This window comes from Pinus tabuliformis, chromosome X, assembly GCF_031772625.1.
Source record: "Pinus tabuliformis cultivar Carrire ecotype Pingquan chromosome X, CPIR1, whole genome shotgun sequence".
Taxonomy (NCBI): Eukaryota; Viridiplantae; Streptophyta; class Pinopsida; order Pinales; family Pinaceae; genus Pinus; species Pinus tabuliformis.
This window is the reverse complement of record NC_142308.1, coordinates 1,471,799,623-1,471,819,027: the sequence shown is the minus strand read 5'-3', so window position 1 is coordinate 1,471,819,027 and position 19,405 is coordinate 1,471,799,623.

The window sequence follows — 19,405 nt, the reverse complement described above, 5'->3', positions numbered from 1 at the left end:
TTTAGATTTTAGAGAATGAATAAGCTCATGAGAGAGGATGATACTATCCATGATTTGTCTTCCTTCCACATAGCCAGAATGTTGGTGGAAGATGAGGAGAAGGAGGATAAATTTGATTCGATTGGCCAGAACTTTGGAGATTATTTTGTATATGACATTGTAGAGGGCTATGGGCCTAAATATTTCTGGGGAATCCACAAAGATTCCATTGGGTGTCACAGTTCGAAAAGTAGAGTTAAAGGCTTTAAGGGCAGACATGAATACGAGATTCCTCAACCAAGGAATGGACTTCAAATTTTATGATAGGCTAGCAAGCTTTGTAGAAATCAATGGTGAATCCATCTGGACCTGGAGCTTTGCCATTGGGCATTCCCATGACCACATATTCCACTTCTTAGAGGAAGAATTTCCTTAGGAGCATTTTGTTATGGTCCTCCGTGAGGATTTTGGGGATATTCTTGGTGATCTTTTCTATGTCTTGATCTTGATCATTCCTTGGCTCTTTGAGCAGAGAGATGAAATAGTGATTGAGCTTTGTTTCCATCTCCTCATGAGAGTGAATGAGATGACCCTCTTGATTCTTCAAAGCCAAAATTCTATTGTTCCTCCTGTGTTGTATAATTGTTTTATGGAAAAATGTCATGTTCCTTTCCCCATATTTCAGCCAATTTATTCTAGATTTTTGTTGCCACAACTTTTCTTCTTGAATGGCTCTTTCATCCCATCTTTTTTGTAGTCATTGTTCTTCTTGCTTGTTGTTCTCTATTAGCCCATCTTCAATTATATTTTGGTGGAGAAGTTCCAATTATTGTTCCAAGTTTTTGTTATCTGTGATGATGTTGCCAAATGTATCTCTGTTCCATTTTTTTATTTCCTCTTTGATGAGTTTTAACTTTTGTTGGAAAGTAAACATTTTGTGTCCAGTTCTGATAGGAGAGTAAGTTCACCACTGTTGCATTTTTTCCATGAAATTTTGGTGATCCAACCAGAAGGTCTCGAATCTAAAAGGATTATTTTATGGACCATTTGAAATTTGAAACTTGAGAGAGATAGCCCAATGATTAGATCCTTCTTGCAGAAGGATTCTCGCCTCCATTTCCCAAGAGGTAAGATAAGTGGCCTCGAATAGAAGGAAGTGGTCTAAACAGGATGTTATTTGACGGTCTCCTCCTCTTCTGTTATTCCAGGTGAATAAGCCATTTCTAGTGGGAATTCCAATGAGGTTGAGGTTTTCAATGGTGGCAAGGAAAGCCTCATAGTCTTTATCTAACTTCCGAATTCCTCCTTTCTTTTCAGATAAGTTAGTTATCATATTAAAATCACCAGCTATGATTTTGAGGGGGTGGTGCAGAGGGTCAAGGAGATTGGATAAGGTTTGGAGAATTTTGATACGGTCTGTCACCTGGTGCAGTGCATAAATATTGGTTATGCAGATGGTCTCATTGGTGCATATGATTCTCAGGATTACAACATTGTTGAAGAAAAATTGTGTTGCAGTTTCTGCGATGTTATTATACGTGGGCATCACTTCTTCCCATTTGATGAAATAGTTGACGACAACCAAAATGTATTTGTGGTTTCCCAAAGATGGGGGGTTATAGGTCATGAAGTTGATGCCCCACTTGCAGAAGGGACCAACCACAATGACTAGATGTAGGAGAGCAAGTTGTGCTCATGCCTTTTGAGCGTATTGTCGGCATCACTCACATATTTTGACTACCTATATGCAATCACAGAAGACTGGGCCAAAAATAACCGACTCAAAGGATTTTTTGGGCGGTGGCCATCCTTGAGAGGTGGCCACCGCAATCCCAGCTATGGCAATCATTTAAGGCTTTCTCATCTTGTTGGTAGTCGAGGCTTCGACATATGGTGTCGATGTTGCATCGATAGACGACACCCCCTGAAGGAGGTAACAGGGGGCCTAGTGGCATATGTGCCTCTAATCATCGCAGGTAAGCTAGGGTTTGAACTTTTGATTTCATAAAAAGAGGAGGATGTCACCATACTAGGGGTCATCTTTTGATACTAAAAATAGATTTTCATCGGGAAGAGACTCATTGATGGCAGAGCCTGGGGTCTCTATTGGGAGATCTGTGATAAACGCGGTAAGAATGAGTGCCTTTTTTCTCTTAGGAGAATTTAATTGTAGATCAAATTCTTGTATAATAACAATCCATCAAGCATACTTGTGGTTCATCATATGATGAGTGAGAAAATACCTCATGGGGTTAATGGATGCTATTATGGTAGTGGTTCAAAGGATGATATAATGCCAAAGATTTTGTACAACATGTAGAAGGGTTAAGGCAATTTTTATTCTAGCTCATACTTCAATGGAGGCTTGGATAGGTTCTTTCTGACGTAGTAAATTACATGCTCCTTGTTATCTGGTACATATTGGACTAACACCCCGGTGATGGCTACCTCTGATGTTGATAGGTATAGGGTATAGTCTTTGTTGTGGTCAGGTGGGCTAATCAAAGGAGCTTGAGATAATGCATATTTTAAGGCTTTGTTGACACCTAATCTTCATGATTGGGAATTTTATGTAAATAAATAAATTGGGAAGGTGAACAGTCATCGGGAGATAAACTGAACAATCACTCCCTATTGTATATAACAATGGGTTACCTATGGAATATACACGAATCAGTTTTTCTGAGTTTTCTGCCAAACTGGAGTTACTCCTGGCTTGACATGGTATCAGAGCCAGTCCTAAAAATAGTCGTAACTCCCTTCATCTCTGCCACTGCCTCTGTCCTGAAATAGTCTGCCACTACCTCAGTACTGAGCACTGCTCTACCTCTGTCGATGGCCTGACATGCCCAGAGATGCATTGGTGCCTCATTTCGCTCTCACCCAACACTCATGGTTGTTAATGTAACTCCCTTCACCCAACGCTCTCACCGTTCTCTCACCTAACGCTCTCACCGTTCTGAGGGATTCCATGCGCAGTGAAAATGCCATCGACAAGATTGGTCGGGAAACCAGGAGTTCCTCTTCTTAACTTTGATTTTCAATTTGGGTTCCTTCGTTTCACAAGATTCAATTGAACGCTGCCTAATCCAGGGTTTTCATCCTCCCTCCAGACTGCTTGACTTTCCTCGGGGATTTGGACGGTGGCGGATGCATCCGTTCAGTAAAACTTATTGCTCAGAATGATTTCTTGAGAACGCGGAAAGCTCTTACCAGTTGGGAAGGTTTTGAGAGACGTGGAATCCAGATTTTGGTGCCATTCCAGTGATGCAAATCTCCATCATGGAGGGCGCAGCTGGACTGTTGAAAATTCTTGCCTGACAGTCGTTCTGATGTAACATGTCGTTCTGACATTTTTCAATACCAGTTGAACGCTGCCTGATTGTGAACGCAACTGAACGCTGCCTGATTGTGAACGCAATTGAATGCTGCCTGATTGTGAACGCAATTGAATGCTGCCTGATAAGAGTGTGGTATCACAGTCGTTCTGTATTTATGTAAAACTCTTCACTGCCGTTAACCCTGAATGAATGCTTTAATGGTATTATGATTTTATTATGATATCGATTTGAGATACTTACCCCAACTGAACTGTGAAGTCAGGAGGCTCTTGATGATGTCGTGCACCTCACTCTGTTTATGTGAAGTTGTCAAGGCTAAACGTTTTCACAAGTCAAATTCCTACTAATTTCTACATCATATTAATCCCATTGTGATTATTTTCATATCTTATTATTTTGGTCAAGGTCTTTCGACTTTGATATTAACGATTAAAAGGTTGGAATATGTGTGAAAGCGGCTCAGTTTTGATAAGCACATATCAGAGCGCATTGTTGGTTTTGATAAGCACAAATGAGAGGGCATTGTTAGTTTTTATAAGGAGTTTGTGAAGAAGGGACTTGTCTAGCTTGTCTACACATCGTTTGTTTCAGAGGATTATAGTTTTTGAGACTTGGAGATGCTGATGAAAGGGTTTAAAAATCATCAGCCTTTGATTTGAATGCCTGTAGTATTGCACAATTTTTTTTATCATTTGAATGTAATGCTGCGTTGAAGCATTAAAGTGATATGTAATATTGAAGTGATATGTACATAATATTTCAATGAAATGCTGATGCTTCTATCAAATATTAGAGGGATTTGAAAAAAAAAAATATAGTGCATAAGGTTGTAACGTAAGGAAGTTTTTTTTTATCAGCAGAAGTTTTTTTTATCAGTAGAAGTATTTTTTTACAGAATGCATTCAATCATCTCTATGGTAGGAATAGTTCTCACTGGCAAGGAGAACTATCTTGAATGGTCCCGGATGATAAAACACACCCTCATCTTCAATGGGTTATGGAAAGGAGTGTGTGTCGGAGAAGGAGACAATGACCCAGTGCAGCCTACATCAGACAAAGAGCTCATCATTTGGGAAAACAAGAACCGCAAAGCCTATGCATTAATCGCAGCATCTGTAAATGAAGAAGTAAGTCACAATATTTCATCATATTCAACTGCCTTTGAAGCTTTACAAAAACTGAAAGAAATCTATGACTCACATTTTGCACTTGAAGTTGTTCAACTCATGATTAAACTCTTCACTCTTGAACTGAAAAATAATGATCCTCTTGCTCTTGCATCTGAAGTAAAGTCTATAATGCATGATATTAAATCCACTAAGGTTGAGCTGGATATCCCTCTTATTGCTTTTCTCAAGGCACTCTATCCTACCTACTCCAATTATCTTGAGTCTTTACAAGCAAATGGAAATCTTAAAGATATAACCTTTGACTCTCTTGTGAAAAAGTTTGCTGAAAGAGAGAAAGCCTTTGGAAAGAAGACAGTCCCTCAATCTTCTGAAGAGACTGTTTGCCTTGCTCATAAATAAAAGCATCCCGCTCAAGATTCTACAAGAGGAAGAGGTGGACGAAGAGGGAGAGGAAGATACTTCAGAGGCAGGGGGGGCAGACATTCTCAAGGAGAAAAAGTAGATCTGCATTGCATTCACTGCAAATGAAATAGATCACATGATGCTTCTATATGCAAGCTACCATGGGACAAAATTGAGCAGAAAAGAAACCAGCAGAAAGGTAAAACTGATGATACAGACAAAGGTAAAGCACCTGAATCTGCTCACTATATTGATGCACAATGTAACATTGGAGTAAATGAAGATTTGTTTAATGCTTCACTTGCTTCTTCGAAAAATGATTGGTTGCTTGATTCAGGAGCAACCTGTCATATGACTCATAGGAAATATTTTTTTGAAGATTTCACTGACAATGTTGATGGAGCAGTATACTTTGCAGATCAGTAAAAAATCAAGCCATCAGGGCTTGGCACAATCAGGCTTAAACTACCTGGTCTTCCAAACTTTCTTCTGGATCATGTTCTATATCTCCCACAGCTCAAGAGAAACTTGATGTCCTTGGTTCACATCCGCCAGCAAGGTCACTCCATTCATATGTTTGATGGCAAGCTTGAGGTAAGAAAAGTATCTGACCACTCACTTGTCATGAGGGGAATAGAAGAGGAAAGACTTCTCAAACTACAAGGAACCTCTGCTCATGCACAACATTTCTCATATATTTCTCATCATGAAGAAGGTACACTCCCATCAAGTTTATTATGGCATGCTAGATTTGGACATTTAAACTATGACAGTCTCCACTTATTGAAGAAAAATGGTGTTGCTGGTTTGCCTAAAATTCCTAGGAAACATAAGCAATGTGATGCTTGCATTCTAGGAAAGCATAGCAAACAGTCTTTTCATGATTCACATTCAAGAGCACATAGGAAGCTTGAACTCATTCATTCAGATTTATGTGGTCCAATGCCTGTTCCTTCTGCAAATGGAAATAAATATATCATGACCTTTATTGATGATTACACCAGAATGTGTTGGGTTTATTTATTGAAGAACAAATCTGATGCTTTTCAAACATTCAAGAATTTTCATAAATGGATTGAAAATGATGCACAAACTCATATTGGGTCTATTCGCACTGATAATGGAAAAGAATATACATCAAATGAATTTGAAAACTATCTTCGCCAACATGGGATCAAACATCAAACAATTGTGCCTTATAATCCCCAACAGAATGGTGTAGCAGAAAGAATGAATAGAACAATCTTGAATATGGTACGATCCATGCTTTTCTGCAAAAGTGTAAAGATAATGTTTTGGGCTAATGCTGTTCTATGTGCTGCATATATAAAGAATAGATGTCCATCAAATGCTATAAGAAACACGACTCCTTATGAATTGTGGTATGGACATGTTCCTTCGGTAAAAGATCTCAGGATCTTTGGTTCCACCTGTTATGATTTGATACCAAACGTACATAGAAACAAACTTGGTGCTAGAAGTCGTAAGTGTATCTTCCTGGGGTATTCAAACACCTCTAAAGCATACCGCCTCTATGATGAATTAAATAAAAAGTTTGTTGTATCTAGAGATGCCATTTTTTTTGAATCATCCAAATTTGACAATGTTGTTGAGCGGCAACTTGATCACTTGGATAGATTCGCAAAAACGAAATCATTTCAAGAATTTGATAATTAGATTCCACATCTTGAAGGGGGGATTCCTATACTAGATCAACATGTGGAATCTTCTTCTGAAGAACAATCTCCCCTGCATGAAACTCCAACAACGGATGATGCTTTAAGTGATGTAATTGATAGAATTGGGAGACTCAATCTTGATTCAGTCCCAACTCAATCAACAGAGCAGCTTGGACCATCTCAGAAAGGTCCCCCAAAGTGGCTGACAAAGACACTTGAAAGTGTTCATCCTGATGAAATGGGAAAAACAGGAACCAGAAATTCAAACCGACAAAATGGAGGTGATGTAGATGACTCTAATTCACCTGTTGATATGGATGTTACTTATGATTGTGAGTTGAACTTGTCTACAGACTTTGAACCAACTTCCTTCAAAGAAGCTGCTTCTCATGACGAATGGAAAGAAGTGATGCAAAAGGAGTATGATGCTCTCATAAAGAATGGCACTTGGAAGCTTTTTGATCCTCCATTTGGAACCAAACCAATTGGCTGCAAGTGGGTCTACAAGAACAAGTACAAAGCTGATGGCTCACTTGACAAGCACAAAGCTAGGCTTGTGGCAAAAGGTTTTGCACAGAAGGAAGGGGTCGATTATGAGGAAACTTTTGCCCCCATGGCAAAATGGGCCACCATCGGGACACTCTTTGCACTAGCATCTCAGAACGGTTGGAAAGTCCATCAAATGGATGTAAAAACTGCATTCTTGAATGGAGATCTAAAAGAGAATGTTTTTATGTCTCAGCCTGAAGGATTTGCTGTGAAAGGACATGAACATAAAGTATGCAAACTTGTGAAGTCCTTGTATGGCCTCAAACAAGCACCGCGAGCCTGGTATGAAAAACTAACTGAGCATCTTCTGAAACTCAACTTCAATCATTTTGATCTTGATGATGCAACTTTGTTTGTCAAGAAAGTTGGAAAAATAGTTGTGTATCTTGTGGTATATGTAGATGATCTTTTAATGACAGGGAACAATGAAAGCTACATTGCATCCATAAAGAAGGAATTGGGGAAAAGTTTTGAAATGACTGATTTGGGCTATGTTCATTACTATCTTGGCATTGAAGTAACCCAACATCCAAAAGCCATATTTCTTTCTCAAAAGAAATACATTGGAGATTTGTTAAACAGATTTGGCATGACAAAATGCAATCCTCTTTATACTCCAATGGAACAAAACTTAAAGCTCACATCTATTGAAGGAAAGGAATTTGAGGATGCAACAAAGTATAGACAGCTTGTAGGAAGTCTCATCTACCTCACTACTACCCGACCAGACATTTCATTTACTGTTGGAATCCTCTCCAGGTTCATCCAAAAGCCTTGTGAGGGACATTGGTCTGCTGCAAAAAGAGTTCTAAGGTACTTGAAGGGAACTCAAGACCTTGTAATCAAGTATACACAGGTGGACGACTTCAGCTTGATTGGATACTCTGATTCAGACTTCGATGGAGACAAAGAAACTGGGGTATCTACTTTAGGATATGCTATGGTCTTGGATCAGGAGCTGTCTCCTGGAGATCACGCAAACAATCAGTTCCAGCAGATTCCACAACAGAAGCAAAATACGTGGCAGCAGCTGAAGCAACGAAAGAAATTGTGTGGCTCAGGAAAATTCTTGAAGATTTGCAGGTAAAACAAGTACAATCAACTCCACTCATGATTGATAATACCTCTGCAATAAAGTTGGCCAAGAACCCAAAGTTCCATGATCGAACAAAGCATATCAATACTAAATATCATCTGATTCGACATCATGTTGAGGCCAAAACAATCCATCTCCGTCATTGTTCCACAAATGAGCAAATTGCAGACATCTTCACCAAAGCACTTGGAAGGGAAAAGCTTGAATGATTCAGAATGATGCTTGGACTCACCAACATCCCTTCAGATTAAGGGGGGAATGTTGACACCTAATCTTCATGATTGGGAATTTTATGTAAATAAATAAATTGGGAAGGTGAACAGTCATCGGGAGATGAACTGAACAATCACTCCCTATTGCATATAACAATGGGTTACCTATGGAATACACACGAATCAGTTTTTTTGAGTTTTCTGCCAAACTGGAGTTACTCCTGGCCTGACAAGCTTCAAATGATTTTTGAGCTTGATCATCCCAGTGGAAGGGAATATCCTGACGAAGGAGGCATAGGAAACCTTGCGTGCAAGCAGCATAATTAAGGACAAAGCATTGTAAGAAATTGGCCTTACCCTGCAAGCTTTGTAATTTTTTTAATGTTTTTGGAGGTGGTACCTACTTAATGGCTTCAACTTTGAGAGGGTCAACTTTGATTCCTTGTTGGGAAACTATGAAACCCAGTAGTATTTTAGCATTGACACAGAATACACACTTGAGATGGTTCAAGCATAGTTTATATTGTCGACATCTTTGAAAGACTAGGCGGAGGTCCTCCAAATGGTTAGCACGCTTCTTGGACCATACTGTAATGTCATCCAAATATACGAGGATGAGATGAGCTAGATCATGGAATATGTAGTTCATAGCACACTGGAAGGTGGCGCCAACATTTTTAAGACCGAAAGGCATAACTTGGTATGCGAATGTACCCTAAGGGGTTGTGAATTTTGTTTTGTACTGGTCCGTATGGAAAATTTGGATTTGGTTGTATCTAGATAACCCATCCATGAAGGATAGAGCCTCATGATTGGACATGAAGGATACAACCTCATGATTGGCATAAGCCTCGATGAATGGCGTTAGGTAATTGTCTTTGGGACAAGCTTTGTTGAGATCCCTAAAATCAGTACAAACATGCATTATGCCCTATTTTTTCATGACAGGTATAGGGTTAGAAACCCAAGACGTGTAAGAAATAGGATAGATGAACCCAACTTTGTGGAGTTTATCTATTTCTTGTTTGATTTCTTTTGCCTTAGAAGGATGTAACTGATGTTGTTTATGCCTAATGGGATTGGCGTCAAGCTATGTGTCAATATGGTGTTCCACAATGGTGGGACTGATGCCTGACATCTTAGAGTAATCCCATGCAAAAACATCCCTGTATTCTTGGAAGAGGGATGTGTATGTGGTTATTTCTTCTGGAGAGCATGCTTCCCCTAGGGAGATCTCTTTGACTTTTCCAGGTTTGTTTGAAATATTCACCTTGATGGTAGGTGAAATATTGGACATGTTCCCTTCCTCAAATGAATTAGGTGTTGGGATGGGATTTTTGAACCAATCTGCCTTTACTGGTGGGAGGAAATATTTGGATTCAATGGTGCAAATATCATGTATTTGTGCACTGATGGGAACAAATGTTTTTTCGGGTAGAAAAAACAAACGATGGTGCATGGCGTCCCAAGGATAGTTGGGTTCCTTCATGGCTTCTAGAATATCTTCATCTGAGCGAAAAATATTATCTAGCATTGACTTGGGTTGCACTAGGTCTTGAAATTGGGATTCAGACCTGGTTGTGTTGGTCAACAAGTAAGAATATAATTCATTGGTTCATGTCATAGAACCAAGCAAGGTTGAAAAATTGAAAATGGGATGGTTCTGCACAATCGGTGGTGTTACCATTGATGAGGTGGATTTTGCGGTCTCGACACCGAAAAATGATGAGAAGACAACACGAATCATGGTTCCTATAGATGAGGAAATAAATCGTATATGATGTTGTGTGTCGTCAACATTGGGTGGTGGTAGAATTTCGGTTATGTTGGGTTGATGCCACGTGGGAGGAAATTCTTGCATTCTTGTTGGCTTACAAGGGGCAAGAATAAATTCTTCTATAGGAAGTTGACACTGAAACCTAAGTTTCCAAAATGCTTATAACATATGGCATGTCTCAATGCTAAGAGAGATATTGGTACATATACTGCACACCGGATTAGAACTAACCGAATAGATAGTATGGGAGGCAGTACTTCTCATAGTATGAGTTGTTGACGCTTGGTTGAAATCATGAGATGGAATATCATTAGGTGGTATCCATCTATGGAAATTAGTATTGGTGTGACGTGGCTTCTTAGTGTGGGTTCACCTCATTGCTGCTCTTGCTATGCAAAAATGTGGAAGGTATTGACAATTCCTTGTATGATGAAATTGAGAGCAGATGTGACAGTAACAACGTGTGATTTTCTAATGACTAGAGAGATGGATATGTGGAATTTGGACCACTAAGCAGAAGATGTCATTGAACTTACTCAATTCGTGGAATTTATTCACCAAATGGTTGGGTTTATAACATAGGGCATATATGGGGGGTGATCTTCATTGCAAGATGACCTTAGATCATTTTTTGCCCGATCTAGATTGATGGTGGTGAGGGGAGATGTAATGATGGGGGCCTTCCTTTGTTGCTGGAGGCCATCTCTCTTCAAACACGAATAAAATGGACCTAGATGCTTCATTCCCAGATGGTGGGGTATGATCTGACGGTTCAGTATCTGATCTAACTAAATCAGAATTCTTCACAATAAATCACCACATGAATCTTAACAAAGAATGGAATCAAGAAAGGTTGGGACAATTTCACACATGATGATTTCCTGCACAAATATGGAAAGTGTGATGTTTGTGCCTATGTTTAGTGCTTTGATCAATGTGGGGAGTTTGATATAAGTAGTTAAATGCCCTTAATTCGGGGCATTAGCTGATCAAATGATTTGGTACGCTGCAGAAAGCACAAGTGGACAATAGTAGGTTGGTTGTTGGTTCGGGTTGCCTCCAATCATGGTGGGAGGTTGATGGGCTAGATGAGGGATAGGAGTATGAAGCTTCATCCCTTACTATGTAATTTTTTTTTTTGGATCCATCCTCTATAGAGAGTAATGGGGTATTAAATTGGGTGAGTGCACCTAATGCATCTTGATATCTAGGGATTCAGAGGCAATGATGGGTGTAATGGTCATACTTTATGCATATGGCACATGCGTGGTTTGTACACAATGTCTTAAGACACATGGGTGTGCTCTTTTCTCCGATAGGGGGAGGAGGGTTCATTGGCACTTTTGGGGCATGTAGAAGAGCTTTGAGCTCGTTTAACTTAGGGAACCTATTAGTGGGGTGCCCCACTATTTCACACAATGTGCAGGGTTGAGGGACCCTAGAGGAGGAAGTGTTTGAAGCTTCTGCCTTTTTACCTTTTTGCTTATCCCTTGTTCTTGCACCTGTTGGTGTCAGTGCATGCATGCTTGTGGTGTGGACGCTACTTGAGTAGGCGTTGTTTTTGGTGTCACGCTATCCTAAAGAGGAATAAAACTGACACCTATTGCAGTTGTAACAACCCCGAAATTAAAACATGCAACTAATTAGATTAATTATGTGATTTACAATCAATGCACTCTCTTCAACTAATTAGCATAGAATTTTTAAGAAATAGGAGCAAAATCAACTTACCTGTAATTTCGGAGTTGAACGCTATTTGAATCTCTCTAACCGCAACAAAGTTTTGGGGACGACTCTCCACCCAACCTTAGTCTCAATTTCATATAGTCTTTTTACAACTAGCCACCCCCGAGCCCTCAATCAACGTACTACTGCTAGGGAATCTTTTGTCTCACAAAACTTTTCTCCCAAGACAATGGATGATGGAATCATCTCTCATCTTCCTCACCATCTATTAAATAGACCAAACATTGAAAGGGGAACCGTATGCACACCTTCCATGTGTCAACATACAACTTTAATTTTTTTATTTTAAGTTTTACTTAAATTAATTTTTCTCTTAATTTATTTATTTCTTATTTTATTCATTTCTTTACTTTTTGATAACTTTACTTATTTTTACTATTTTTATAGTTCTTTTAGTTAACCCTTTCTTATTTTATTTTACTTTTTGTTAATTTTACTTACTATTTTATATTTTACTTTTATATATACTTATTTAGAATTTTACTATTTTATTTATTTGTTATTATTATATTTCTTCATCATTTATTATCTATTTACTATTATTATTTTTTTATTATTTATTATTTATTTGCTTATATTTTAATATTATATTATTTATTTATTATTTTTATTATTATTAGAGGATATTACAGTAGTGATACACATACTTGTTGATGTGGCCTAAGGGACCAAATACCATACTGGTATCACGAGAGCCATATGGGGCAACAAGAGCATTGTGATGACTTGGTGTGAGACAAAACCAGGTGGGGGGTATAAGAAGGGTGTATGAGTGATGGAATTTGGTAAGAAAGTCGGATTGGTAACAACATTGTTGTTAGTGTCCGGAACTGGTTCTTGAGTTTGGGGGGTGTTTGATGAGGTCATCATGCACACTGATGCTCCAGTGTTTGGGGAAATTTCCTCTATCACTGGAGGGTCTCCTGGGAATGTCCCTAGGAGTGTTGATGGCTTAAATTAGCTAGGGTTGAGCTTTGTGTAAGTAGCGATCAATTTGTGAGAAGATGAGAATAAGGGTAACACACTACCAGGTGTGGGTGATGTCGTCTTCACATAATATGTGAGTAGAACTATTGTAATGATTCTTTTGTTGTGGGGGAACATCATTATGCTAAACACTGATGAGGTGACAACTAGCATATTGTACATGTAACTTCATCCTAGCAAGATATTGTAATCCTACTGGGCATCTAGTACTTCGATATCTATTAGAACATTTTTCCCAGCCAACTTAACTCGCACACTAGGGTACATGCCAACGGGAGTAGAAGGGTGCTCGTCATATGATCTAAGCGTGATGTCATAAGGCTTGAGTTTGGGGGAATCATAATTCCTGCCAAATGGATTTGTACATAGTTCCTGCCAAATGGATTTGAAAAAGATACATGTGGAGGCCCCTTCATCGACAATGCAACAATGAATGTTAATGTTTTGGACCGAGACTGGAATTTGAAAGCAATGTCTGATGCTAGTCATGGAGTAGCTTTATCCAAGTTGAAGACCATTAGGTGAGAATTGACTGGGTCAATTGCACCTAGAGTGGAAATTAAGGCTTTCCATTGGGTTGGGCATGTTTGCAGGACCTCTAATGCTGACATAGTTGATGGTGATTGTGCTAAGTCATCGACTATGTTGTAGCTATGAGCAGCTTTTGAGTTATGTCCCACGTGTCATAAAGGTCCTTTGACCATTTTTGGCATGGGTTCTATAGAAGGTCGAGGAATGGTTAACGACCCTATAGGTATTTCCATGGTCGAGGTGGATGGGTTGGCCTCTAGGGGAGCTTCATAACTTCTATTTCATGTTTGCAAGAGGATATCTTCTCCTGCCATGAAAATGTCATGATTAGAATTTTTATGGGGTTTCCCTCTAGAAGGATGAGATTGGTATGATTTTTGTTGAGTTTTAACCACTCCCTAATGGGGGAAAGGGTCTTACATTCCTGTAGTTTCTTGACTTCCCTTCCCCCTATTGTCCTGTATCCTTTTTAACTCAGGGAGTTGAGGACAATGATGGGTATAATTATTGTATTCCCCATATATATCACATGAATAATTATTCTGTAGACTTATGTTCTTGCTTTGTTTTTGTGGGTTATTGGTGGTCAATCCCTGATTTTGATTCTGGTTAGGGATGCCCCTTCCCGGTGCTCATGGGGGTTGCTGGTGGTTGTTGCCCCCTGTTTGGGTTCTCCCTTTGGTTTTCTCTTAGGTCTTTCCTTAGCAACATTAGGTGGGTTAGTTGTATTCAGTTGCACCTTTGATTGTTGTTATGAAGTGAGAGAAGGTTGCCCTAGATTAACCCTTGTGACATTTTGTGTTGGTGACTTATTTAATTGTTTTGTGGGGAAAAGAGAATATTAGTTTCCTTGTACCTAATTGGTATATGGATTATGGAAAGAGGACATTACATTTGTATTCCTAGGGGAGTATTGGTTTCCCTGTGGGGGTAGATATGAGCTTCCATGAGGGGGTTGATATTGGTTAACCCTACCGACTATATTTTGCATCGACGCAGGTTGACTAGGGTAGTATCCTGTATGTTTCAATGGTGATGCATTTTGTGTAGCATCAAATTCTTTGTCATTGATCGAGTATCCAAGGTACTGGTAGTTATTGCTAAGTTAGGTTTGGGTTATGGATCCAATCAATCCATTAACGACATTGGATGCGCTTGATGTCTCTTTATAGGTTTGCAGGTGTGGGGCGTCTAGAAGCACATAATAGATGTACCCAGACTGGGTGTAGATAATCTCTAACTATTGAGATTTACTAATGGCTTCTTCCTCGTTATGTGGGGATGAATTTTCCACATTTTTGGATATTTCCAATGTGATGGATCTCAAAAACAATTCCTGGAGGAATTTATCTTTAAACTAAGCTTTACACAAGATACAAAATTTCCACCTTTCATGTATATGATCTGATATGTGGGAGCAGTTGTTTTTTTGGAGTGGGTGAGGAGTTCTAAGCTAGAATCATGATGAACCAGGAGTTGTGAGGAAATTTGTAGCTAGCAAGCTAAATCTTCCATGTGGTGCAGAAGGTTGGTTAACGTACCATTTCACTCCAAGGCCAGTAAGGGTGAGTTTAAATAGTTGTAATCTAATAGTATTGTCAGTGATACTATTAGACGAACACCACAGGCCTAATAGCTGGCCAATTCTAGCCATGGGTAATCAGTTCATTGGTTAGCTTACTTAAATCTGGTAGATTTAAAGATGCTAAGAATGGTATCTGCGATTTATCCACCATCTTGAAATGATTTTGGATAGCTATATTCAAAGGGGTCCTCTATGGGGAAGTTTCAAGAGAACTACCTTGATGGGTGTCTCACAGACTATCTAGAGGAGTGGTGTGTGGGCTCCCCAAAGTGGTAGCACGTGGGGACCCTTGTGGGGTGGTGAAGGGTGTAATTTGATGGGGAGGGATCCTGATAAAATATGCACCAATAAAGGAAGATCCAATAATGGTGGTTGTGTGATGTCCTCTATGCCTACATGGCAGGAGTCCTAGCACACCTCCCGATAATGGGGGGAGGTTTAAAAAGCATCTAGATCGACAGGGAGTCGTGGGGTCCCCTATGGTGTTGATTAGAGTGTGTGCTACTTTGTGTATGGTGAGGGAAATAGATAAATATCAATTCAATAAAACCACATACATAAAACAAAATCAAAGACAAAAATGGTTACTTTCCTTTTTACAATTAAGCTATGTGATCAATCAAACAAAAAGTGGTTTTTGTTTGTTGTGTATGATAAAAAAATCCTATGTAGACCTAATCATCCTTATCACTCTTAGATTAACTAGGTCTTGTCAAGATATCTTCTGATGGTTCATGGGGCAATGTCCCAAAAGAAACGGCGATGCCTTCCAATAGCTAAAGAATCAACAAAGGTAATGGAAATGAGGCTCACGTGCTTCCTGCAATGTCGCCTATAGGGAAAGGATGCCCTTGATTTTTGCCACTAAAGTACCTTCAACCCACGTGAGCATTTGAGTCTTTAGCTTCTTGGTAGTCAGTTACAAGTACTGAGCACTAGATGGGTCGGGTAGCCCCAAAGAGTACTGCACGCACTGGACCTACGTTGACCCCCCTGTGAATTGGGTCACTACCATGCTCGGGTATTCTTTTCCATGGGATGATTGAAGCATTTTAAGCTCCCTAAAAATTCAACAACTATGTTTCAAAGGTTTAACATGACCATGGTGGCTTATGGGATGCCTACCCCCAATGGTCGTAACCTGAACTATAAATTTTTTGGTGGCCCATGTGGGGAAACTTATTTGGTTCAAGTTATGGTTTTTTTAAGGAGTCTTAATTCACTTATGGAGTGACTTTGTACGCAAAAATAAACTAAGTACATAAAGCTCCAGAAACTTGATGCCTTCTAGTACAAAGCTTATGGAAGCTTAGTGTGTGATGTAAGTGAACATACAAAGTGTGGTAATATGCATATATGTGATGATCCTTTACAATATCATTCTAATTACACTAAGTTTTTATTGTTCCTTGTATTGAAAAATAAATATGTTGTGGATCATGGGCCACTTACTCTTTTCCTATTAAACTATGTGAATTTCAACAAGGGAGATGGAAATTCAAATTCTTTAAGAAAGTTTTCATATGCAAACCCAAGTTGGTCCAAGAGACACAAGGGAAGTAGAGATTACATACTTTCTATAATAACACTTGCTCCTAGTCCCATAAATTGAAAAAAATGATTGCTTTGGTTAGTAGTAATATTTTTGGATGATGGGCCACTTACTGCTTTACTAGTTAAGTTATTTTATTTATAGAAAACTTTAGAAAAATAGTTTGAAAAACATATCCTAAATTTGGCCAATTAATTTCTCCCTAATTAATCTATGTGTGTATTGCAAATAAAAATGAAAAAATACTCTAATTTCTCCACTAATTGAGGTTAGTAAAGCAACTAGGCATACTGGACAGAAAATATAAAATGCAGAGGTGAAGGAAATTCACTAAAGGATATCAATCACCTGAGAAAAGAGAAAATACAAGGCTCTTTTTTACTTTCTAGTTACTACGCGAGTTTAGGCACACACAGACACACGCGCGCGTCTGTTAGAGAAAAAGAAATGTGGGCGAGAAAATAAAATGAAAGCTCAATTCCATGGGCTCAGAACAGGTCCTAGAGGTCCTGTAAAAATTCCAGAGAGGTGTTGAGTGCCTTGTAGAGTGGTTATGCAAAGAGAAGGTCCTGCAAACACAACCTTTAGATTAAATAAAAGACAATAGTATGGTCACCATTCCTGTGGTAGTGTTTTTGTGGCAATGGTGTACCAAAAGACACCTCCTTAACAGTTGATTGTTCCCTACAAAGGATCACATGTATAATTGGTGTTGTTAGTGGGAAGACTTAGATAAACAAAACATTGTAAATAGTGGAAACAACGCATACCTAAACATAAACTAAAACAAAGAGGTAAATACACAAATAATGCTCAATGGAGTAAACAAGTTAACAAAATAATGGAAAAAGATCCCTTTATTGATTGTTTGTAGTAGAGGTTGAATACAATAGATGAATCACAAGCACTTGAAGAGAATTCTTTGAGCTATGGTGCTAAAAAATTCTCATCAAGGAGGTCTTTTCCTCAATCTCTTTGCAAGTTTATCCTCTATCTCAAAGAAGTATGAAGACTCTATAATGGTGGATTCCTCCTCTCTCACTAGGATTATGGATTGATTAGAAGAAATATGTCCAACATGCTAGAGCTATTAGTTTCTTTGGATTCAACAATGGAATGGTGGTTCACTCTAATAGCAATTTGGCTAGCATAACTTTTTCTCATATTTTGGCTCTCCCATGGCTTGTTTATATAGAATTTTTGAATCCATCCTCCCTCTCTTGGTTCATGCATGATAATGACACATGAGTAGGACAAGATGATTCCAATGAGGGTTGCATATCTTCAGGGCGACTCAGATTCGGTTGCTCTGGATTGTGATCCTGTCACGGAATTGGCTCCAAGTGTGTAGAGTGGTCCTGGATTCGCTGATTCATCCATTTCTTTGACCACGTGGATTTTGAAGGATATTCCATGCGCACACGGCTATCGAAGAAATAGTAATGATGTCCTCAATTTTTTATCCTTATAAGCTTTGGACCTTAGGAGAAATTTATTTTTTAAAACTTCTTGATGTATTCAGCTAGAAAATAGTCACTTGTGCATTATGTTGGACATCTTCTATCACCTTTTGGATTGTGCAAACATGTGTACGATTTTCTGGTTTTAACAACTCCTATGGACTGAAGTTTACAACATTCACCCAATGAAGTGGGGCTATATTAAATGATATAAAAGGTAATACATGAATTGGACTTCCATTGACCCATACGTAGCTAATAACAATACATGCTAGACACCATGGGTCTCTCCATGAGCAATACACCCAAAATATTAGACAATGACAATAAATAGCTTTTACATCTACACATAAATGTGCTCTCATCTATACATGCCCAAAACATAAAGTAACATGAGTACATGGCATCAATGAGCATCAACATATGCTCCATTTAGCAGCAGTAATAAAATACAATCCATGGTAAGTGCATCAAATCATATGATCTCCATGAGAAATGACATAATCTCTCCATATGTAGTAGAAATGATAGAAGAATTATCCACATCATATGCTAGTACATGGCCACTCAACGTCTTGCCATCACATTCCAACAGTTAACATCTTGCAGTAAAATCATGATAACCACTAGTAACCACCATGCACCACATGTGCATCAACAATAAAATCATCTACTAGCAGTAAGATGGCAATATATGATAGAATAGAAAAAAAAATATCCTCATCAACCATCAACATAATGCATCATCATCACGAGCAGCACATCACCAAGTGGAAGCAATAAAATATCATGTGTAATCTCTCCATGAATGAAAATGTCGCGCAACAACATCCACCATGCCAAAAGATCATGAGCAACAACAAATGCATAACCTCATCAAAGGTGAGAAACATATCATCAATGAGGCATAAACAACAAATCATCACTATACATTGGCAGCAACATATTCTCTCCATGGAACAACAAATTATTCAACCATCTAATACATATTAGCAGTATGCATCAAAAATACATTAGCAACAACATACTTTCACCATATATGAACAACAATGTAAATCATCATCTCTCATCTCATCCATCCAATCAACACATGACCAGAAAAATGATACATCTCGAAAAGGAAATATAACCAATAATATGCATACTCTAGATTATCTAACTCCAACACATCATCTAATCTCCATGGCAGCAGCATATGCATGACAACATATGACATAAATATGATCTAGTAGTAAGATCATCATCAAAATACCAACTATGTCATGCAAACCATATGATTTTTCCACTATATGAAAATAACAACAAAACTCCTTTCCTACAACACACTCATGAAAAATAAGCAAAATATAACTTCTCCAAAGTGAGCATGATGCCAACAA